This window comes from Phacochoerus africanus, chromosome 2 (genome assembly GCF_016906955.1).
Source record: "Phacochoerus africanus isolate WHEZ1 chromosome 2, ROS_Pafr_v1, whole genome shotgun sequence".
Classification (NCBI taxonomy): Eukaryota; Metazoa; Chordata; class Mammalia; order Artiodactyla; family Suidae; genus Phacochoerus; species Phacochoerus africanus.
The window spans coordinates 22,071,527-22,085,955 of NC_062545.1; the positions used below are offsets into that span (position 1 = coordinate 22,071,527).

General features: G+C 39.6%; 1 protein-coding gene across 5 annotated transcripts in view; it reads right to left on the reverse strand.

The window, feature by feature from the left end:
- Positions 1-14,429, reverse strand: part of AIG1 (androgen induced 1) — a 246,779-nt gene that overhangs the window by 192,612 nt on the left and 39,738 nt on the right. The gene's annotated exons all lie outside the window — the stretch shown is intronic.

A 14,429-nucleotide genomic window follows, 5' to 3' on the forward strand; every position in this document is an offset into this window, starting at 1 on the left:
CCTTTGGAATGGACTAGCAATGAGATCCTGCTGCGTAGCACTAGGAGCTTTGTCTGGTCGCTTATGATGAAGCATGATAATGTGAGAAAAAAGAACGTATACATGTATATGTAACTGGGTCACCATGCTGTACAGTAGGAAAAAAAATAATGTATTGGGGAAATAAATAAATAAAAAGAAAAACAACAACAAGTAAACAAACAAAAAAACCCAAAGTGGTGTGTGTAAAGTGAGCTTTGGAAAAGCTGGAGGTACCTGCATTTGTTTCTAGTCCAGCTCAGTGCCCCAGTCATGGGATGCAATGGACCTGCTCTGGGTGTGAGGGTCAGCAGAGCAAGCCCACAAGGCTCTAGGGCAGCATGGGTGTCAGGAATTAAGTAACGAAAGAGCTAGATCATGAAGTTTAGTGTGGTTAGAGAAAAACATGAAGGCAGGAGAGTGATAAAGCATGAGTTATTGGGGGGGGGTCACACACTTAGTGGGAGCCAAAAACTAACATGGTTCAGTCACTTACTGACACTACCAATCATAAGGCAACATAAATGATAGGTCTTGGGGTTATGCTACTGAATTAATTTTTGCTTAATTTACTCTTATTTTTTACTTAATTGTAGTAAGAACACTTAACATGAGATCTACTCTCTTATCAAATTTTAAGTGTACCATTCAGTATTATTAACTGCAGGCACAATGTGGTAAAACAGGTCTCTAGAATTTACCCACCTTACCCAACTGAAACTTTGTATCTGTTGACTAGCAACTCCTCATTTCCCCCTCTCCTAATCCCCTAGCAACCACTATTCTACTCTCTGTTCTATGAGTTTGATTATTTTAAATACCTCATATAAGTGGAATCACACAGTATAATCCTTCTATGACTAGCTTATTTCACTTAGCATAACATGTCAAGCTACTAAACTAATTTCTATAAACTGAATAAACACAGTCAACACTGAAAAAGCTCTCTACAGATACATGATGACAAAAGCATATTTACACAAACCACTTTCTGGAAGTTTCTTGAATGTAGAAAAAAGCGTCTTAAGTCAAATCAACAAGCCTGTCTTAGCTTAATGTTGAAAACACATTATAAATAATGTATACATTTACTTTGGTAATTTTTTTTTTAGAACTTAAATATCTCTGAGATACTTCGTAATACCTTTGAGAACTTAAATTCTTTTGGTGTTCTTCCAAATCAGTGTGTTTTGGGGGTAATAAATTAAGAGGCTGAAATGACTATTTGCTTGAATATTATCATGAAACATTCCGCACAGGGCTGCATGTAACCAGGACCACTGATGCCCAAATCATCTTTGTGCCTGAATCAATCTTCTAAATCTCTCAGGTCATGAAGATGTCATTTAGTAAAAAAAAAAAAAAAAAAAAAAAAAGGTTTGGTAGTGACCACAGCGAACAGGGTAAAAGCTATACATGAAATATACCCCAATCAAAATTCTGCACCCCAAATCATGATACACTGCATTTTTCCAAAAGTGTGTTATGGTAATATAATGATCATCTAAATGGTAGTTTACCACCGTGAGCTGACGTCTGGCGCTTGCCATCAGTCTCTACATGGAGTAGAACATGAGCCACTGCAGTTTCCAACAGGCAGTACCCCGAGTGGAGCTCAGGGTAGAGGCCAGGAGTGAGGCACTCCGTGCACTGGGAAAACTAGAAGAACAGGTTTTCAGAGAGTTAGGTATTTTTAGAAGATTTTATGAGCCCAATTCTTGCATCTCCTCTTATCTAGAAAAACACTAAAACCCATCAATGATAAGTAATGTCTGTGACTAGCAGTAACCTTCCAGGAGACCAGCAGAAAAATGTGTATACATGGCTGTCACCTTTATGGCCTGTAATTTGATAGTCCCCATTTCCTCTTCAGATGGCTCTGAAATAGTGCTGCCAGGGCTGTAGTTAGTGGGCAAAACAACAGATGTCATGGTCCTCTGTGAGAACAGCCACCCTCAAGGATGGGCCAATGCGCCCTGAGGGAACTCGGGAAAGCATACCAAAGGAGCGATTCCAGGAAGCCCAGACCTTTACATCTTCCCGTGGAAGTGGTTTTCTGTAAACCTTCTATAAATCTGGTTACCTGTAAATCTTTCGTTCCTACTACCTCCCCTTAGGATATATGAGTTGCAGAAACTCATATATCCTAACTTCCCCCCTCGCCTTCTCTGAGTGGTTTCTCAGGGCTACCTGATGTGCTGTCTCCTGGGCTTAAGTCCAAATTTCACCCCAAATAAAACTTGACTCTCAACTTTCAGGTTGCATTTTTTTTTTTTTACTCAACATCACATATAACATGCTTTTAGGTGGGTTCTTCTGCAAGTTGGCCTCTCCCCCTTTCCCACTGTTTATTCTTCCGTCTTTCTGCTGGTTCCCCCCTAATTTCTGTACCTCTAAACTCTGTGTACACCAGACCGTGTCTCTCTCCCAGCCTCATTCACTGATTTGGAGATCTGAGCCAGCCTGCTGACTTTGAGTTCCATCTCTGTGATGAAAATTTCCTCTTGGCATTTACATCTCTAGCGGAGACCTCTCCCTGGAATTCCAACTATCTATTCAGCAGTCTCCTCTGAACACCTCAAATAGGCAGCTCAAACCCCCCAGATCCAGAACTGAACTCCTGGCATGGACTGACAAACCTGCCTCTCTCACAGTCGTCCTCATCCTTGCAGAGGGCACCTCTGACTCGGGCGACACATCCCCAAGCTTAGCACATGCAGCGCATTGGCAAATCCCGATGGCTCATTTAAAAAAATCGCCTCTGGAATCCGACGCTTTGTACCACCTCTGCCACGATGAGGATGCTCCCCCAGCTTGTTGGAAAAGCCTCCCATCCGACCACCCTGCTTTTCTGCTCTTCCCTTTATACTAGGCCATGGCCAGAATGAGACTATCCAAAGTCAGATCCTGTCACTCTGCTCCAACTCCTTAAAAAGCTTCCTAGCTTCTGTGCAATAAAAGCCAAAGGCCTTAACACTCCCTCTAGGCCCTTCCCTGCCTCCTGCCAGGTCCTCCTCACCCCCCCCACCCCACCCCAGGCGGAGCCTCTATACTTGCCCTGTCCTTGAATCACTTCTTCGTTTAAAGGAGAGCTTATAGTGAGGCCTAAAACTGCCACCCCTCCTCCCGAGTGACACTCCCCAGCTCCCTTCACTGCCTTTTTTCAAAAGAAACATTTTTTATAGCCTCCCACTTCTCTCACTAGAATCCAGTCTCCATGACTGCTGAATCCCTGTCACTCAATAAATACTTGCCAAATGAATGAATGAATAATCGAATGTTAACTCTTTATCTCTTGTTTAGAATACAGAGCCCCACCCTGCTCAAAATCCCTTTAACAAGTAAGAACCAGTACCTGAACCCACATCCTTTGGATTGAAAGCCCCATCCTCCTTCTACCGAGGCCTCCCTAAATGACTTGTAATACCACACTCTTAGCATCTCAGGGGGTGGGCCTGGTTAGTCTTACTTTTCACCCCACATATATACCAGTGTCTGTCTCAAGGGAAGAACATCAAAAATGTTCACTAAAAGTATAGAGAAGAATTTTACCCAAAAAGATGGTAACCGCTTCTTGTCTTGACTGTGAGCCCATAAAGGACAAAGATTACATTTTATGCATTCCTGAATCATTAGTGTGGGGCTCAACGCTTGGAACAAGGCTGGAGCTAAATGTATGTTCCATCAAGAAAGAGAAACATAGCAAGTTAACCCTAACCAGGACCACTGGAAATGTTGACAGTGTAGCTGAAAGGTGTCATGATAGTCAGCCCCCTGCTTCTTCATGGAGCAGCCAGCAAACCTGATGGGAACTCTGTTATTTTATGAATCTACAGATGCAATAAATGAGGAAGGCCGAAGGCTTGCTCTTCGGCAAAAATTATATTTTTGGTCAAAAACACTATGGTCAACTACAGGTGCTCATTTTGTGCCAAGGCCTTTGTCCGGTGCTTGACTCTACCACAAGAACACTTTGAGATAGGTATTGCATCACCTCTTGACATACTGTAACTATGTAACTATGAGAGAAAGATTGACTTCCTCAAGCTTGTATATACCCCCATATCCGTCTATATAGGAATTAAACCTCTTGACTTCAATGAAAAGCTATTATTTCATCACACAAAACTTCTTTTTAATATGAAAGGTAATAGACACTATGGTCTTGCCTCCCATGGTATAAATGAATACAAATATTCTGGTTCTAAAACGTCCTCGGCTTCTATTACACTTCTCCACATTTTTTTACATTTATTTAATTCTTTCTAAAAATGTTGTTAGAGTATGGTTGACTTACAATGTTGTATTAGTTTCAGGTTACAGCAAAGTGAATCAGTGACACACATAAATACATCCATTATTTTTTCCAATATAGGTTATTACAAACAATTGAGTAGATTTTCTGTGCTATACAGTGGGTTCTTGTTAGTTCTTTTTTAAACACTGCATTAGAAATGCCTAGTTCCAAAAGGGTACAATTTTTCAGGGATGTAATCTGAACAGGAATCAAGTCTTCAAAATACTTTCAGAAATGCATCTTAGTTACAAAAACTTATGGACAAGGATTTTTACTTCACTGGAGTTTATACTATTAACAATCTGGAAACTGTTTAACGGATATAAATGACATTTAAAACTTGAGGGAGTGGTGGGAAGCTGTATATCCTTGAAACATGTCCTTGAAAAATAGTTAAACAACAGTTCAACAATAGTTAACAACTTGAGAAAATGTATAATATATAATTCCAGTGTGAAAAATAAGTAACAAAAAGTAAACACAGATGACCACAGTTAGTCATATTGTATTGCTTATTTGAAAGCTGCTAAGAGAAGGATCTCAAAAGTTCTAATCACACACATAAAGGTAACCAGAATCACAACAGCAACAACTAATATAACTTACTGCTGACTGTGCCAGGCACTGAGCTGGACTCTCTACTAACCCATTTAATTTAATCCTACCAAAAACCCCATAAGCCAGGAACTCCAATAATCCCACTTTTACAGATGAAGGAATACAGGCCCAGAAAAGTCTTTTATATAGAGCACGATCTCAAGTTTATCTAAAACATACAAAGAAATAATGATCTAAAAATACAGCTTTTAGCCAGGATATTTGAAACCATCAATGGACATGACCCTATAAGGGTATGTAGTATGCTAAGACATTAAATTCTAGAGGTTAAATACCAGTAAGCTCATATCTACTGAAAATTTTATCATAGTTTAATTGACTTTTTCGAGTGGAAAAATGCACACTTATAACCTGATCATTTTATTCAAATTATAACTATGTCTAATCAGTAACAAAAGAAAATGGTTCTGGCCTCATATTTGCTCATATTCCCTTTCTCTCCCTGCTACCATGTCCACCTTTGTGCATTTTCTTTCCCACATATTTTAAAGTGGAATCAGCGAAGTTTTTCCATTCATATTTCTGAAAACTTGTAACAAAAACAACAAACTAAAGCATAAACTAATTATGTCAAAGGTTCTTGGAGTATTTCCCTTAGGAATTACCTAGCTTTGTTTTGCTGTTTTCCAGGAGAAAAAGAAAAGCAAGCATTAAATTTACTATCCCTGTAAGATTTTTCAAAACAGATATGTGTTTTGATAGCTTAGCCTGAAGACATACTTCCTATGAACTTTCCTGCTATTCAGGGCCATGAAGTAGGTGAAGCTGTGACCTGTGTGTCTGGGTTAGTTTTAGGTTGGGATCTGTCTGTACTCAGATTAAGAAAATGGTTACAGTGCTCCTCTGTCCTAAGAAAATGCACAGAATCTACAAGTTATGCCAGTGCTTCTCATAGTGTGAGGGGCATGCCTATGAATTAGCCTTGGAGAAAAAAAATCTAAAAAGTTATTTTAAATTGTGTCTACTTTATAACCTGGGCTACCTTCTGGAAGGAAACTGTAGATTTGTTCATATATGTGGAAACACATAGGGCAGAATTTGGTTTTCTGATGTATCCCTTTCTATGCTCTGATATTTACTTACTTATGTGCTCACCATTCCAAACCACTATTACTTTATCACAAGCAACAGACAAGCTCACATGTCTGCATTTTGCAAATGCTTTTATATCAACCTGGCATAATCCCAGTCCACCTAGTCCACCATTCCCCATCCTTCGAGACACAGCTCCTCTTTCTCCTTGACAAAGCACACCTGGAGGGACGATGTACACCTTGGTGCCAAGATTTTATACCATATATTCGTCTATCCTTGCATTCACGTCATTGTATTTAGATGTGTGTTTCTGTCTGGCTGCCCTGGAAGATGGGGAGCTTCCTCAAGAGGAGCATGATGTTCTATTCATCTTTCCCTTCAGAGGTCCAGTCCACCTGCTTGAGTACTGACCTGCCCTTAGGAAAGTTCTTTTTACACTTTGAACTTCAGTGCCCTCTTGTGTAAAAATGGTCATAAGAATAGTTACCACACAGATTTACTGTGAGGACTAAAGGAGATCTTGCACGTGGAAGGACCTGCAACCTGGGCTTTCAATGAATGCTAACTTGAGTCTGAACCAGTCCATGCATCACTGCAACACACATCAAAATAACAAGTCAGGGTGGAGCAAAATGCCTAAGACCTAGATCCTCAGTACCTGATTATCAAATGAATAAATATGATGAACATAAACCAAAAGGGATAGACTAGTGGTTCTCTGTGTTGCAAGAACTTCAAGGATATGATGAAAGCTATGGCCTTTCTCCCCCTATGCACACACACTCAATTTTGTGTGAAATTTCAGGGACTCCCAAAAAAAAACCCCTAAAGTTCAGTCATGGTTCCAAGAGTGTACATGCACCAGAATGGGTCCTTCCTTAGACAAGCCGGGGTACGGACTAGATCACCTTGACTGCTAGAGTATCAGTTCATCCTTAATTGCATCAGGCTCTGGTCATTACCTGCCAGGCCAGGGAGAATACCTACAGAATTGCTCCCAACCATGAAATATCCTCTCATGGGATGTGGATAGAAAGTAACCAAAACGTAAAGACCCCGCTTTGCTGGATTGTTTTCTGGGATTTAACACTATATCCAAAAACAAGTACTAGACTGAGCCTTTCGAGGCTTTTGGTTCTTCTCATTCACCACAAAAGCAAACATTTACAACAGGTGGGGTGGATTTTTGTCTCAAGCAGGATTTTTGTCAGAGAGCTCCTGGGCACACAAAATCAGGCTGATTCTTTCAAGTCTTCACTAAGCTTAATGCATATATCTCTTCATCCAAACCTCATAATATTCAGGTATCAACTGTAAATATTTTAACTCCAATGCAATTCTCTGCATTGGGGATCTGAGGGAAGGATCTCCAGAGAGCAACTGGTAACACTGGCTACAGGGTTGCCAGGAATTTTCCTGGAGATGATCTTTACTCAGGGGATTATTTCTCCACACACTATTGCTCTAGACAGCCCGTGACTACACTTTATTTTTATTTTTTTTTAAGCGTAAAATGTAAAATTTATTTATTTATTTATTTATTTATTGATGTATTTTTCTTTCTCTCTTTTTTATAATGATTTCTATTTTTTTTCCATTATAGCTGGTTTATAGCGTTCTGTCAATTTTCTACTGAACAGCATGGTGACCCAGTTACATATACATGTATACGTTCTCTTTTCTCACATTATCATGCTTCATCATAAGTGACCATACATAGCTGCCAGTGCTACACAGCAGGATCTCATTGCTAATCCACTCCAAAGGCAACAGTCTGCATCCATTAACCCCAAGCACCCCATCCATCCCACTCCCTCCCCCTCCCCCTTGGCAACAAGTCTATTCTCCAAGTCATGAATTTCTTTTCTGTGGAAAGGTTCATTTGTGCTGTATATCAGATTCCAGATATAAGTGATATCATATGGTATTTGTCTTTCTCTTTCTGACTTACTTCACTCAGAATGAGAGTCTCTAGTTCCATCCATGTTGCTGCAAATGGTATATTATTTGGTTCTTTTTTATGGCTGAGTAGTATTCCATGGTGTATATATACCACATCTTCCTAATCCAACCATCTGTCAGTGGACATTTGGGTTGATTCCATGTCTTGGCTATTGTGAGTAGTGCTACAATGAACACGCAGGTACATGTGTCTTTTTCAAGGAAAGTTTTGTCTGGATATATGCCCAAGAGTGGGATTGCGGGGTCATATGGTAGTTCTATGTATAGTTTTCTAAGGTACCTCCATACTCTTCTCCATAGTGGTTGTACCAATTTACATTTTCACCAACAGTGCAGAAGGGTTCCCTTTTCTCCACACCCCCTCCAGCATTTGTTATTTGTGAACTTATTAATGATGACCATTCTGCTGGTGTGAGGTGGTATCTCGTGGTAGTTTTGACTTGTATTTTTCTAATAATCAGTGATGTTGAGCATTTTTTCACGTGCTTGTTGGTCATCTGTATATCTTCTTTGGAGAAATGTCTATTCAGGTCTTTTGCCCATTTTTCAATTGGATTGTTGGCTTTTTTGCTGTTGAGTTGTATAAGTTGCTTGTATATTTTAGAGATTAAGCCCTTGTCAGTTGCATCATCTGAACCTATTTTCTCCCATTCTGTAAGGTGTCTTTTTGTTTTATTTTTGGTTTCCTTTGCTATGCAAAAGCTTGTCATTTTGATTAGGTCCCACTGGTTTATTTTTGCTTTTATTTCCGTTGCTTTGGGAGACCGACCTGAGAAAACATTTGCAAGGTTGATGTCAGAGAATGTTTTGCCTATAATTCTCTTCCAGGAGTTTGATGGTGTCTTGTCTTATATTTAAGTCTTTCAGCCATTTTGAGTGTATTTTCATGCATGGTGTGAGAGTATGCTGCAGTTTCACTGAGTTGCATACAGCTGTCCAGGTTTCCCGGCAATACTTGCTGAAAAGACTGTCTTTTTCCCATTTTATGTTCTTGCCTCCTTTGTCAAAGATTAATTGACCATAGATGTCTGGGTTTAATTCTGGGTTTTCTATTGTTGTATGGTCTGTCTGTCTGTTTTGGTACCAGTACCACACTGTCTTGATGACTGTGGCTTTGTAATATTGCCTGAAGTCTGGGAGAGCTATGCCTCCTGCTTAGTTTTTGTTCCTCAAAACCTTGCCTACACTTTAATAGGACTCTCTCAGACCCAGAATCAGGTGCTACTTCTTCCATGTTTTAAAAATAACTAAGGTGACACTCATTAAATCGCACAGTAATTATCTGTTGATGTTTCTCTTTCACCTTCTATGTTGTGAATGCTCAGGGGCAGATCTTATGCAGGTTTGCATCCCCAGAGCCTAACGAAGTGCCCATTTATAAATGCAACCATGGATGAAGAATACAAATATGAAAGCCATGTTCTATGTCTTCAAGAGTTCACAATGAGGTGATCAAAAAACAAACAAACACAAGGCAGTATAATACAGTCTAGTGTGGTGGGGAAGAATAAGGTCTCCCTAGAGTGTGTCCTATCTGAGTTGAGTTCTGGAGAATAAGTAGGGGGCAGTCCCCAGGAGGGTGATGGAAAAAGGAGAGGTGTGCCTTTTCTGGGCAGAAGCATCATCACTTCAGAAGAGAAGGTGGAGGATGGAAGAAACTATAAGCAGCTCTGGAGAACAGGCATATCAGGTGGAAAAGGAGTAACGTCAATAGATGAGACAAGATAAGCCAAGAGAGGCTCCAGAATGACTAGGTTTAGAAAACCGTGGTGAGGAGTTTGGCCTTTTTGTCAAAGGGAAAATAGAATCACAACACAATTTTAAATAGCGCATTTGGGAAAGCTTATCCTGAGAGCAGACAATAGATTGGGTGTGAAAATACTGAATGAGGGGAGCCAGTGAGAAGGCTGTTTAAGAAGGCCAGGTGTGCCACGATGTGGGAACAGAAACAAAGCAGTGGCTACAAAGAAGAGGACTAGAGGAGTTCCCGTCGTGGTTCAGTGGTTAATGCATCAAGTAGAAACCATGAGGTTGCCAGTTTTATCCCTGGCCTTGCTCAGTGGGTTAAGGATCCGGCATTGCCGTGAGCTATGGTGTAGGTCGCAGACGCGGCTTGGATCCCACGTTGCTGTGGCTCTGGCATAGGCCAGTGGCTACAGCTCTGATTTGACTCCTAGCCTGGGAACCTCCATAGGCCTCAAGAGCGGTCCTAGAAATGGCAAAAAAAAAAAAAGACTAGAGACTGGAGAATATTAAAGATATTTTTTTCTTTTTTTGGCCACATCCACAGCATATGGAAATTCCCAGGCCAGGGATCGAATCTGACCTGTAGCTGTGACCTATGCTACAGCTGTGCAATGCTGGATCCTTAACCCTCTGAGTCACAGCAGGAACTACAAGCATATTAAGGATATTAAGGAAGAAGATTAGCCAGGAAGTTGTCAGTGGAAAGGGGAGGAAAAAGGACAAAAGAGTTAATATCCACTTCCTGGTTTCAGGCCCACTGGAAAGGGTGCCTTTCACCAAGATGCACAGCATGGTACAAAGTTTCCTTTTTGACATGTTAATTTTTTTCTCTCTCTCTCTTTTTAGGGCCACACTCGTGGCATATGGAGGTTACCGGGCTAGGGGTCGAATCAGAGCCATAGCCACCAGCCTACACCACAGCCATAGCAACGCTAGATCCTAGGCACATCTGTGACCTACCCTGCAGTTTGTGGCAATGCTGGATTCTCAACCCACTGAGCAAGGCCAGGGATCAAACCCACATACTCATGTATACTAGTCGGGTTCTTAACCCACTGAGCCCCACTGGGAACTCCAGACATATTTATTTTAAGCTGTCATTGGGAATCTTAGATGGAGAAGTTCAACACAAAGTTAGACAGAGGTGTTTGTAGCATAGGATAGTTCAAGACAGCCTCCAAAAACATTAGAAGACTGATTTCCCAATGAAGTCACAGAGGTGAATGAGTTCCACTAGAATGAGAGTTCACAATGAGAAAATGAGTCTGAAGCCGGCCATGTGCAATACCAACATTTATGGGATAACAAGAACCTGGAAAAGGGCCTGGAGTGTCAGAGAGGTAGGAGAAAGACCAGGAGAGGATGATGAACATCAAGGAAGCCATGACAGAAGAGTGCCTGCAGAAGAAGTATTTTAATAATCCCACACGTTGAAAAGAAGTGGTAGAGGTACAAATGTCTTCACCAAACCTGACAAGGAGAAAGCTTTGTGTTTTCATAAGAGTAATTTCAATGTACTTCAGGAGTCAGGAGCCAGTGTGAGAAATGAGTTGAAGCTGAGACACTGAAGTCAGTGAATAATAGTCCTTCCCAAGCTTTTTTGGAAAAGGGAAGAAAAACTTACATGTAATTAGAAGGAATTCCAAGAGACTTCAACTCTGAAACCATATGTGCTCATTGACTCATACATGATTTATTAAATTTCGAAGATTTTTTTTAATTTAGGGGAAACTCCACTTGATGGTAAATCCAACAAATTTATCCCTTACTCAGTCATGTTGATAATATTTTGATCATGAATTGTAAAGTGTTTAATCTCTGGTGATTAGTGAAGGTTAGTGAAGATTGAAGAAGGTAGGTCTAGAATAGGCCTTTGCTTCCCATCAATGAATGTGGTTTAGATACTTAAAATACTCACTGGTTTTCTTCATTCAACTATGCAATTACCTAAAGGAGTAAGTCAGTCTGCTTCTCAATAGTCTCTGTCATTCTTCCCACACCCATCTGCTGCTTTTAAGATATTCCAGAGATTCCATCTGGACAAGACATACTGCATCTCACCTACCTCAAACCAACAACAAAAAAATCCCCACACCTCCTCCTCAAGGCACCAGGGCACTTCCTCTCTTAAGCTTCAAAATAGTTCTTCCATAATATTTTGTTTCAGGATGTGAGTCTAAAGGAAGACTTTGCTTTCAGACAAACTAGAAGCAGCTCTCTAAATAAAATGAGGACATAGAACTAGGAGTAAAGCTAACGAAAGGTGTGCAACACCACCACACAGAAAACCACAAAACTTTACTAAGTATGGTTAGAGAAGCCCTAGAGAAATGGAGGAATATACTATTTTCCTGGAAGGTACAATATTGCAAAATATGAATTCTCCCTAAATTGATGACAGATTCTATGTTATTTAAATTAATAATCTAATTTTTTGTGTAAAAATTGGCCAGATGACTCTAAAACTAAACAGAGACAAAAGGCCAAGAGGAATAAAAACAATCTTGAAGAATAAAGTAGGAGGATTCACACTACCAGGTATCAAGAGAGGTTTCAACCAGGTATCAATACTTGGTCAAGGATTGATAAATAGACCAACTGAACAGAAGAGAGACCAGGCATAGGCCCACACATAAACAATCATTTGATTTATAGCAAAGCTGCCACTGCCATTCTTTGAGCAAAAGAACAGATATCCATATGAGAAAAAAAATGATCTTTGACTCCAACATCACACCACACATAAAAATCACTACCAGATGGATCATAAATGTGAAAGGTAAAATAACAAAACATCTGAGGTTATTTTGTCTATGGTATTAAAGAGAGTTCTAATTTCATTCTTTTGCATGTAGCTGTCCAGTTTTCCCAGCACCACTTATTGAAGAGACTGTCTTTTTTCCATTATATATTCTTGTTTCCTTTGTCATAGATTATTTCACCATAGGTGTGTGGATTTATTGCTGGGCTTTTCTACCCTGTTCCACTGATCTATATTTCTGGTTTTGTGCCTGTACCACACTGTTTTGATGACTGTGGCTTTGTAGTATAGTCTGAAGTCAGGGAGTCTGATTCCTTCAGCTCCATTTCTTTCTCAGGATTGCTTTGGCTATTCAGGGTTTTTTCTGTTTCCATACAAATTTTAAAATATTTCATTCTAGTTCTGTGAAAAATGCCACTGGTAATTTGATAGGGATTGCACTGAATCTGTAGACTGCCTTGGGTAGTATAGTCATTTTGACCGTATCGATTCTTCCAGTTCAAGAGCATGATATATTTTCCACCTGTTTGTGTCATCTCTGATTTCTCTTATCAGCATCTTATAGTTTTCAGAAGTCTTTTGTCTCTTTAGGTAGGCTTATGCCTAGGTATTTTATTCTTTTTGATGTGAAGGTAAATGGGATTGTTTCCCTAATTTCTCTTTTTGATCTTTTGTTGTTAGTATATAGATATGCCACAGACCCCTGTGTATTAATTTTGTATCCAACAACTTCACCACATTCATTGATGAGCTCTAATAGTTTTCTGGTAGCATCTTTAGGATTTTCTATGTATAGTATCACATAATCAGCAAACAGTGATAGCTTAACTTCTTCCTTTCCAATCTGGATTCTTTTTCTTTTTTCTTCTTTGATTGCTATGGCTAGGACTTCCAAAACTATGTTGAATAAAACTGGTGACAGAAGACAAGCTTCTTTTTCCTGATCTTAGCAGGAATTCTTTCAGCTTTTCACTGCTGAAAATGATGTTAGCTCTAGGTTTGTCATATATGGCCTTTATTATGTTGAGGTAGGGTAGGTTTCCTCTATGCCCACTTTCTGGAGGGCTTGTTTTTTTTTTTTGTTTTGTTTTGTTTAATCAGAAATGGGTGTTAGATTTTTGCCAAAAGCTTAGAACACTCTCTAACACCATACACAAAAATAAACTTGAAATGGATTAAAGACCTAAAAATAAGATCGGATACTATAAAACACTTAGAGAAAAATATAGACTGAACACTCTCTGACATAAACTGCAACAATACCTTCCCAGATCTACCTCCTAGAGTAACGAAAATAAAAGAAAAAATAAATAAATGGAACCTAATTAAATTTAAAAGATTTTGCACAGCAAAGAAACCTTATAAACAAAACGATAACCCACAAAATGGGAGAAAATATTTGCAAATGAAGTGACTGACAAGAGATTAATCTCCAACATATATAAACACCTCCTGCAGCTTAATATCAAAAAAATCCCAGGAGTCCCGTTGTGGCACAGTGGTTAACGAATCCGACTAGGAACCATGAGGTTGTGGGTTCAGTCCCTGGTTTTGCTCAGTGGGTTAAGGATCCGGAGTTGCTGTGAGCTGTGGTGTAGGTTGCAGATGCCGCTCGGATCCTGCGTTGCTGTGGCTCTGGCGTAGGCTGGCAGCTACAGCTCCGATTAGACCCCTAGCCTGGGAACCTCCATATTCCGCGGGAGCGGCTCAAGAAAAAGGCAAAAAAAAAAATCCCAAACAACCCAATCAAAAAGTGGGCAGGAGATCTAAAAAGACTTTTCTATAAAGAAAGAAAATATATTGATAATATGTATATTTCTGAAATACATATATATATATATATATATATATATATATTCATTCCCACAAATCAGAAAGGAGAGATTACCCTAAATGTTTTAAATGGCAAAGGTACTTTATAAAAGAAGCTATTCAAATAGCCAATAAACAAATTCAAATAGCCAATAAACAAATTTAAAAAATTAACATAAT